The following is an 11,168-nucleotide window of genomic DNA, read 5'->3' on the forward strand; positions in this document are numbered from 1 at the left end:
ATCTTATTTTCAAAGTTACAGCACTTTAAAATTTCAATGCTCTTTTTCACCCCCGGCAAAATCACAAACTACAGAGTGAAATAGGGAAGTATGTCTCATTTTAAGAACAACTACAAAAAAAACTACGAAAAAATAAGCTTTTTTGACAGCCCAAATGGCAGCCTTACCAAAATGTAATATTTAAAATTTAGATACTTAATAAGCTAATACAATAAACAAAGAAGCACAAACAATTATGAACAAAAATTATTAATCTAAAGAGTAAAATTATTTTAAAACCTAAAGAAGTCTAGAGATAAACTGTACAGTGAAATCGAGAAATATGGCTCATTTTAACAATTAAAAAGAAATTATGATCTGAAAGTTTTTTTAGACAGCCCAAATGGTGGTCTTACTAAAACATAATATTCAGAATTAAGTTTCAGAGTCAGCTAATAGAAGAAACAAAAGAAGCACAAAAAGTTGTGAACAAATTTAATAAAAAAAAGTAAAATTATTTTAAAACCTAAAAGAGTCTAGAGATAAAAGTAAAAAAAAAAATTCACTACAGATATTTAAAAGCAGACTTGAGCTGGGGGAAGAACACACTATCAGCAAACCAAAGAAAGCGTGTTAATATTATTGTTAGGAAATGATAAAAAAAAAAGTAAAGTAATGAGAACAAAGCCTAAAAGGCTGTGGAACACTATCAAGCAGCCATATTATGCATACTGGAATTTCAGAGGGTGACAAAAAGAATCAGGAAGACTATTTAGAAACAGTAATGGTAAAGAATGTCAAACGCAACAAACTCCAAGTAAGAGAAACTCCAAGAAACAAACTCAAATTATATGATAATTAAACCCTTTGAAAGAAAGACAGAGAAACTCTTGGAAGCAACAAAAGAAGTGGCTAGTAATGTTCCAAGAACCCTCAAAATTAATCAGCAATCTTACCTGAAAACTCAGCGGACAGAAAGCAATAGATTAACATATTCCAAATGATGTAAGAAGAAACTTTTGAACAGAAATCTGATGTTCAAAACATTGTCCCTTATAAGGGAGGGAGAAATCATGACATTTCCCGATAAAAGCTGGGACATTTCACCAGTAGACTATCTTTTTAAAAAATGCCTTATAGGATACTTCAGAGTAAAATGAACAGACAATAAAGAGCGGTATGAATGAATATATATTACGGTAAAGATAAACGTATAAGATATGATAAAACATAAAAAATAAGAGTGCACACCTCCACAATTTGTTTCCCATGTAATTTAAAACAAAAATATACTTAATAAAAATACTATAACTAACTTGTGTTTTTGACATACAATGCATAAAGGTATGATTTTGAGAACTCAATAAGGAAATCATGGGGGTGAAGCTATACAGCGTTAAGGGATTTGTGTGTTATTGAAAGTAAGCTAGTATAATCTTAAAAGTGGAATAAATTTAGAATATTCAATGTAATCACAGTATCAATGACAATTAAAAAAGAAAAAGAATAACAGGCAGGTGTAAAGCTTTCTGTACCACACCAGAAAGTAGGAGATGTGGATTTAGTTACTCTCACTTGAGGCTACCAAGCCAGCTATCATGTACCATGAGACAAAGCCCAAGCTGTCCCACCAGGGTGTAAGTGTGGAGAGCCTAAAGCACATGGTATAGCTGCTATTTCAAACAATTTTCACTACACCAGTGACGATGAAATAGAATAGGCTCATCCATATGCAGAACCTGGTGAAGAACTGGAGGCAGAAAGAAGTGGATTACAGGTGTGACCCTGTAATCTCAGCACTTTGCAAGGCTGGGGCGGGCAGATCACGAGTTCAGGGGATTGAGACCATCCTGGCTAATACAATGAAAACCTGTTCCTACTAAAAATCATAAAGTTAGCCAGGTGTGGTGGCAGGCCCCTGTAATCTCATCTACTCCGGAGGCTGAAGCGGGAGAATCACATGAACCCAGGACGCGGAGGTTGCAGTGAGCCGAGATTGTGCAACTGTGCCACTGTACCCCTGCCTGAGTGATAGCTCAAGACTTTGTCTAAAAAAAAGAAAAATAAATAAAATTTGGTGTTGGAAAGGTTAGGAAGAAACAGTATGACACTTGGGAACCAGAGCAACACTGGGGAAAAATGTATATATGACTTTAACAGATGACAGACTAAAAAACAGAAAAAATAAAAAAGTGGCATGGACCAGAACAACTAGAACTTTTTCAAACAATACCAGAAGATGAACTTCTATATCTACCAAGCCCAACTTTTCTAAGAATGCTCCTAAAACTCTAGTGTCTGGCCAACACCACAAATTCAAAAGCAGCCAGTTACGTGCTGCCAGCCAGAATGTTAGCAGTAATCCAGGGTCACGTCTGTCTGACGCAAAGAATATGGAGCTACTATATTCAACTATCAAGAAAGACACTTGCCCCTTACAGCCCTAGTCACAAAAGAACACAGTGAGTGGCGTTCAGGAACTCAAGAATCTGGACCCTATTGCAGCAGATCAGCAGGATACAGTGGTCTTCAAGGAGGAGGAAGGGAATCTCATCAGGGCTTTATCAGCTCCCAGGGCAGGACAGTGTGGAATAGCGAACAAGACCCAGATTCACCCACTATTTCCTCAGAAGTCTGGCTCAGTTACTGCTTCCATGGCTGCAGACTCAGCTACCAAAAAAGCTACAGTGTTATTAATGGGGCTATTAGCAGCCAATGGAGAAACAGACATGCTTATATTAGTTGCAAGAGTGAAAGGTGGACAAAGAAATGTTACTGACAATGGCAGAGACCAGCCTTTTATCAAGAAAATGTACTTCACCAGAGGGCTAACAGAAAATGCCAGCACATACAGATATATTGTAGTGAAGAAAGAGGATGGATTCACCCAGATGTTGCTGTAAACTAGATCAACTTAAAAAAATGCACTGAATATAGAAGTAATTAAAGAAATGGTTAATGCTCTGAATAGGGCTGCTGTGGGTGGGAGCAAGCTTGTGCTGTTCAGTGCAGGTGGAAGTGTCCTTTGCTGTGGTCTCGATTTCGGGTACTTTCTGAAGTATTTAAGGAAGGACAGAAAGAGAACAAGCCTTGAAGTGGTGAACACCATCAAGAACACTGTGAATAATTTCAATCAATTTTAAAAGCCTATTTTTATATCAGTCAGCAGCCCATCCTTTGGAATAGGTGCATCCACACTGCCTCTTTGTGATTTCTTCTGAGCTAATGAAAAGGCTTGGTTTCAAATCCCTTATATGACATCTGGACAGAGTCCAGATGGCTGTTGTGTTACTTTACCTCCTACTTGAACTTTGCATCATCCAGCCTCCTTAATTATTGTGACCATGAGACATTGCTTCATCCTTTGATTGGTCCCAGCCCAAGGTCTCAGGCCAAGCTGTCACTTCAGCTCCTTTCTTGGTCCAGGGCAAAGTTCCAAGGCTGAGACTTGTAGCTTCTACAAATCATCACTTCAGCTCCAGGTGAATCCAAGACCAAGTTTCAGGGCCAAGCCGAATAACGCTTACTCCAAAAACACTAAGCACATTCCTTTACTTCTCTGCCTTTAGAAACTGTAAAGCACAGTCTCATAATAGGTAAACCACTCACATTCCACCCCACTGTGAAGAGTTTTTTACTTTCACTTATAAAAGTTTTGATTCAACCTTTTTGCATCCACCCTCCTTAATTTTCTTGGCCATGAGACAAAGAACTCTGTGTGATACCTCACATTTAGAGATTTCTAGATTGTAGTGCACTAATGAGACCACAATGATTGAAGTCTGGGAATTGAGCTATGGGATGCATCAGCCTTGCGAGACCAACTGACAAACTGTCCCCACACTGTGATACATACCCTTGGGGGCATTCACCCATATAGTGGTCATGAACAGAGTCGAAAAGGGGCAAGGTAAATTGATACAGCCTAGAAACCTGAGGGACACCATCAAGCAGCCATACATATGCATTTTGAAAGATCGAAGGAAGAGACAAAAGATCATGGAGACTATTTAACAAAATAGTCATAAAGAATGCAACAATTTAAGACAATAAGTAAGCATCCAAGAAGCTCAACAGACTCCAAGTAACAAAAACTCAAAGAAACAAACTCAAAGTTACCTGATAATTAAACTGTCTAAAACAAACACAAAGAGAATCTTGAGGATTTTCAAAGGAAGTAGGGGAAGTAGCTAGTCATGTAAAAGGGACCCTAAAAATAGCCAGTGGATTGCTTATCTTAACAACCACTGAAAAGCAGTAGATTACTTATCTGAAAACTAAGACGATAGAAAGCAGTAGACTAATATGTTCCAAGTGATGTCAGAAAAAACTGTCAAACCTAAACCTTATGATCCACCAAATTGTCCATCAAAGGTGAGGGACACATTATGACATTCCCACATAAAAGCTGGCACCCTTTTCAAGTAGACTACCCTTTAAGAAATGTCTTATGGAGTACTTCAGGGTAGAATGGACAGACACTCAAAAGCAGTATGAACAAACAAAGGTTAAGGTAAAGATAAATATATGTATAAATATATAAGATGCAACATTTGGCCGGGCACGGTGGCTCACGCCTGTAATCCCAGCACTTTGGGAGGCTGAGTTGCATGGATCACAAGGTCAGGAGATCAAGACAACCCTGTCTAACACGGTGAAACCCCGTCTCTACTAAAAATACAAAAAAATTTACAGACAAGGTGGCAGGCGCCTGTAGTCTCAGCTACTCGAGACGCCGACATAGGAGAATGGCGTGAATCCAGGAGTCGGAGCTTTGAATGAGCCTACATCGCACCACTGCACTCCAACCTGGGTGACAGGGCGAGACTCCATATCAAAAAGAAAAAAAAAAAAATTAACAATATGCACCTCCACAATTTGTTCTCCACGTACCTTAAAACACAAATATATTTAACTTAAAAAAGCACTTCTAATTTGTGTTTTTGACACAAAATGAATAAAGGTATAATTTTGAGGACTCAGTAAGTGAAATAGTGGAGGTAAATTATACAGGAGTAAAGGTTTTGTATGTTACTGAAGGTAAGCTAGTGTAACTTTAAAAATGTTAGAACATTAGAATGTTCCATACAATCGTCATAGCAACCATAATTAAACAAACAAACACAAAGCAGTAACAGGCAGGAAGAAAGCTTTCTGTTCTACACCAGAAGGTTGTGGCTGTGGATTTAGCTACTCTCACCTGAGGCTACTGAGCAAGCTCTCATGCACCATAGCATAGCTGCTATTTCACACAATTTTCACTACACCAGTGGTGACGAAATAGAAGAGGTTCATCCATACGCAGAAGCTGGTGAAGAACTGGAGGCAGAAAGGAGTGGCTATGTAGAGACACAACTGAAACAATGTTGGCACAGCAACTGCTCCAATCCTGTGTCTTTCCTCATGGCTTCCCAGGAGTTTGAGGTTGAAAGTATTGTTGACAAAAGACAAGATAAAAATGGGAATACAGAGTGTTTGATTCGGTGGAAAGGTTAGGACAAACAGGATGACACTTGGGAACCAGAGCAGCACCTCACGGACTGTGAAAAATGTATACATGATTTTAAAAGACGACAGACTGAAAAACGGAAGAAACTGACACGGACTAGAACCAGTAGAATTTTTTCAAACAATGCCAGAAGAAGAACTTCCAGATCTACAAAAGCGAGCTATTCTAAGAACTCTCCTAAAACGCTAGTGACTGATAGACACCACAGATCCAAAAATAGCAAGTTATTTGCTGCCAGCAAGATCGTTAGGAGGAAGGCAGCTTCAATTCTCTCCAACACACAGAATATGGAGACAATAAATTCAACTATCAAGATCCTTGCTCCTGACAGCCCCTTTAACGACAAGAAAACTCTGAGTGGCTTTCAGAAACATGGGAAACTGGACCCTGTTGCAGCAGATCAGTAGGACACGGTGGTCTTCAAGGTGACAGAAGGGAAATTCCTCCAGGACAATTTGCCACGTCCTGGTGCAGAACAAACTGGAATAGACAACAAGACTCAGATACACCCACCAATGTCACAGATGTCTGGCTCAGTTACTGCTTCCATGGCCACAGGTTCAGTTACCCAAAAAGGTATAGTGGTATTAATAGACTCATTAGCAGCCAATGGAACAACAGAGGTGCATACCTCAGTTTCAAAGGTGAAAGGTGGGCAAAGAAATATTACTGATGACAGCAGAGACCAGCCTTTTATCAAGAAGACGTACTTTATCTTAAGGTTAACAGAAAGTGCCAGCACATATAGAGACATTGTAGTGAAGAAAGAGGATGGATTCACCCAGATAGTGCTATCAACTAGATCGACAGAAAAAAATGCACTGAATACAGAAGCAATTAAAGAAATGGTTAAAGCTCTGAATAGTGCTGCTGTGGATGACAGCAAGCTCGTGCTGTTCAGTGCAGCTGGAAGTGTCTTTTTTTGCAGTCTTGATTTTGGGTACTTTGTGACACACTTAAGGAATGACAGAAACAGAGCAAGCCTTGAAATGGTGGACACCATCAAGTAATTTGTGAATACTTTTATTCAATTTAAAAAGCCTATTGTTGTATCAGTCAATGGCCCTGCCATTGGACTAGGTGCATCCATCCTGCCTCTTTGTGATCTCGTGTGGGCTAATGAAAAGGCTTGGTTCCAAACCCCTTATATGACCTTTGGACAGAGTCCAGATGGCTGTTCAACTATTACATTTCAAAAAATGATGGGTAAAGCATCTGCCAATGAAATGTTATTTGCTGGGCGAAAGCTGACAGCACGGGAGTCATGTGTCAAAGGCCTGGTCTCTAAGGTATTTTTGAGTGGAACTTTCACCCAAGAGGTTATGATTCAAATTAAGGAGCTTGCCTCATATAATCAAATTGTACTGGAAGAATCTAAGGCCCTTGTTCACTGTAATGTTAAGTTGGAGTTGGAACAGGCCAATGAGAGAGAGTGTGAGGTACTGAGGAAGATCTGGAGCTCAGCCCAAGCGATAGAATCCATGTTAAAGTATGTTGAAAATAAAACTGATGAGTTTTAATTGTCAGTCTGTCTGCTTAGGACACGAGAACTAAGCTGAACCAAATGCATCATGAGTTGCAAGATGCCCTAATCCATCTTCATAGCCCAAAACAGTTTCACCCATAGCTAAGGCTTGGAAACAAAACTGGAAATGTCCAAGCCAGGTATTGAAATTATTACATCATTTTTAAGCACTGTAGTTTTAAAAGAAATAATAAAACAGCTTGTTTGCCCAAATGTGGTTATTTTATGCTCACATAAGCCCAAATATAAAAGCAGACTGTTGGGTACTAGATTCTTCTTGGAAGCCCTAATGTGTATCTATGGCTACTACTATATATAAGACCAGAGTTGTGTTTTATTGGATGTTTATGACAGAGAATCCTGTAATAATGTTGATTTTTCTTATTTTTGTATGCTACAGTACCTCTACTGGGTTATAAGGCAGCCTTAGCTTCCCTCCCAGAAGGACACAGAACTGTATGAGATGGTGCCCTTGACTTTACAGTGGCACAAGCACTTCAGAGACACACAATTATAAATTAAAAGACTTTTCTTTTAGAATAAATATTTCTGGCACAAAATTCACTGATGATCATTCTCCTAAACTGAACATATGACTAGAATTTGTGGTGAGATATCACTTGATTTTATTTTCCTTTATAAATGTCTAGTTCTTACCCAGTTAACAAAAGAAAACTTTATCTCTCTAAAGTAAAACTTGTTGCACCTTATTAGTGAATTATGGAATCATTTTTGTGGAAATATCCAGGTTCTAATGTTTGTAATGTGAAGATTTAGGTTACCTTAGAGTGTGCTCTTGTTAATAAGTTAAAATTCTGGACACATTATTAAAGGCAGAAACTTCTTTCAAAACAAAGACACCTACACTCTGTATGGCCTTTAAAAGTATCAGTGTCTCTTTTTATGAGCACAAAAATTTCTAGAACACTGTATGTGTTCAGTTACCCAAAAGCTCTATGAATACTGTCTTGCTGATTTTTATCGAGGCTCCATTACATAGGCATAATTGAATAATCCACTGGCCACTGGCGATGAATGTCATCTTTGTCACAAGATCTCTAGGGTGTCGCTTCACCAGCCAACAGTCTCTGTGGATGATGTCACCTTTGTGCAAGTTTCCCTTGAGCCTGCTTGTCTAATTTTACACACCCATCTTACAGCCTGCACTCAGCTCAAACTATGGGCTTAGGTTTCAGTTTGCTATGGATGTGCCAGGCACAGAATGGAGGCAGATGCATGAGTGAGTGTTGGTTGAGTCCAGCCACTGCACACAGCTTTGCATGTTATCTGTGATGAGGTAAGCAGGTCAGGTGCTCGTACAGGTGACAATTCCCTGCAGATCTTTAGGTGAATCAGGCATACCACAAGCTTTCTCTTCTGCAGGCACTGAAGAATGCAGTGTCATCCAAAAAAGAATAAATGCCAGAAAATGCAAAGACCCAAAGACGTCATCTCAGCCCTGGCTTGGGAAAGGTTTAGATCTAGGATATCTAAAGGGCAAATGTCCTGCTTTCTTTTTTCTTCTACTTTTCTTTTTTTCTTTTTCTTATCTATGGAATCACTATGGCTTAAATTAGGTTTTTCAAAGGGCTGTGTCTCTCTTTCTACTGGAGATTAGGATCTTGTCTTTTCTTCACTCTTTCTCTCTTTGACTGCTTTTCTCTCTTTGACATGCTATAGAAGAAATGTGTTTTGGCCCAGCATCTTTCTGTTGACTGTAGGGCTATTTGTCAGAAACAGTAAGATTTCGGCTTAGCAATAACATAACGTCTTCCTATTTAAGACCCCCCAAAAAAGGGCTAGATATTAGGGAGTCTCTATATATGTATTGATGTATCATAAAACTTCCCCAGGTCTTACTTTATTTATTTAAGGCACTGTAATGAAAAAGAAACTTGCACTTTACTGGCACCTCATTCACTGGGCATTTCCTATAGGAGTAGTAAGGAACATGGAGGGTTGGATGTAAAAACTGGAAAAGCTGATGATGATGTGACTAAAAGATTCTCTACATCAAGAAGATGAGAAAACCTGGAGTAAGAAAATTTTGTTTTGATTGTTTCCAGGGAGAATGTTTCTCTGATGTTTGTGAGTTGTTTCTTGTGGGCTTTTCTGATATGACTGCTAAGAAGGCATGAACAATTTTACAATATTTACAAAGATGTTGGTTGTTTCACGGGGCAAAAAGCCTTGCACATAGGAAACTTCAAACAATGTGCCTTCAACCCTCAGAAACTTTCTAGGTCTTCAATAATATTGACAAAGAAAACCAATATAGTTGTGGTGGATTATTGGGAAAATTTTCACAGGCCGAGAAACAGCCTGGACTATGAGGCTGCAGAGAGAATTTTAAGAATCCTGTACAATCCCATGGCCCAACCAAATAATTTTTTTTAAAGCCCAACTTTTTTTGTGTGTGTGCTTAAGACATGCCCACAGCTACTCAGATAAAAAAACAAGACCACGCATTAAAATGTTGTGTCTTTTGTGTAACCAGATTGCTTCCAGGAAATAGTCTCTTTTTCAGAACATGTACATATTGGACTCCAGTGTGTTACAAAGGGCACCTTATATTACTAAACATGCTTCAGGCTCTGAGCCAAATTTCTGTAAATTATCATTTTAGCCTCTGGTCTCATGCCAAGGTCCTGGGCCATGCTTTCACTTTAGCTCTTGTGTGGCTCAGGGCCAAGTCCCTGAGCCAAGCTGAGTCATTGCATCAGCTATTAATAGTTCCAGGCACAAGGACCCAGGAAAGATAAGTAGCACTTTCTTCAAAACTAGTTAGTACATTTTCTTTCTTCTGAGTCCATAAAAATATCAGACTCTTTCTCAGAGTGGGCGACTGACTCTACTCCACCAGAAGTTAACATATTACACATTTGCTATCATCTCCCCTTTTGCATTCATAATTTTTAATTTTCTTGAGATTAAAAAAATCTGTGTGTCACCTGATAGATTTTGGTTCACAGGGGTACAGCAAAGTTTGTTTTTGGTTCATGGACTGGGAAAGGCTTTAATTAAAAAGGTCACTAGTAGCTGGGCATGGTGGCTCATGAGTGTTATCACAGCACTGTGGGTGGCCAATGCAGGCAGATCACAAGGAGATCGAGATCGAGACGATCCTGGCTAACATGGTGAAGCTCCCATGAAGTCTATTAAAAATACAAAAAATTAGCTGCATGTGGTGGTGGGCACCTGTAGTGACAGCTACTTGGTAGGCTAAGGCAAGAGAATGGCATAAATCCCACAGATGGAGCTTGCAGTTACCCAAGATCTTGCAACTGGACTCCAGCTTAAGTGACAGAGTGAGAATCCATTAAATAAAAAAGGTGAGTAGGAGTGCAATTCCAAACTACTTACATTCATATCTGCAGCTTGTCTTCTATTTGCATTCACATCTGCCCCTTGTTCTCTGTGTTTGTTTCTTTATTTTTTCTTTTTTTAAATTCTGAAGAGCAAAGAAAGCTCTGGGCAAGTGCCAGGTAAAATCCAATAGATTGCCTGCCATTCTTACAAAGCTTAGGAGAAAGGGATGTTGGGAGACGCATTGGCAGTCTCCTTTCACCCTCCACTGTTGAAAATGTTTCCTCTGTTCCAACTATTTTCTTTCACAGAGGATCCAGCTGTCACGTAGGACTGAAAGGATATCTAAGTTAATTGAAGATTTCTGGATAAGACTATATCACGGTGTTATGTGAAGACCTCAAAACTAACTCGTTTCTGACAGTCTGTCAGAGTATTGCCACCAAAAATTTCAGGCTCTTCTGTGGCATTTTATTTATTTATATTTTGCATTGTGTTGCTAATATCCCTCCTGTTTCATCTTTGTATGCAATGTTGTGATCTGGAGATGTAAGCTCACTGGTAAAAGTCAGTCATTAGAAATATAATTCAAAGAGTTGCTATTTTGTGATTTTTTTCTTTCACATAGGAAGAATTCAAAATTGTGATCTAAACATTTTTATTTGATAAGGATCTTTTTGTCCACCAATGATAGATATTCACGTCACTGTAGGGAATGGCATACATTCAAATAAAATTTCTCTTTTTTGGCTGGTTATTTCTCTTTAAAAAGATGCACACAACCATATATATCTAAAGAGATTCTTTGTGAGACACATCATTTTTCTGAAGAGAAACATACTGTAGGGA

This window comes from Pongo pygmaeus, chromosome Y, assembly GCF_028885625.2.
Source record: "Pongo pygmaeus isolate AG05252 chromosome Y, NHGRI_mPonPyg2-v2.0_pri, whole genome shotgun sequence".
Lineage (NCBI taxonomy): Eukaryota > Metazoa > Chordata > Mammalia > Primates > Hominidae > Pongo > Pongo pygmaeus.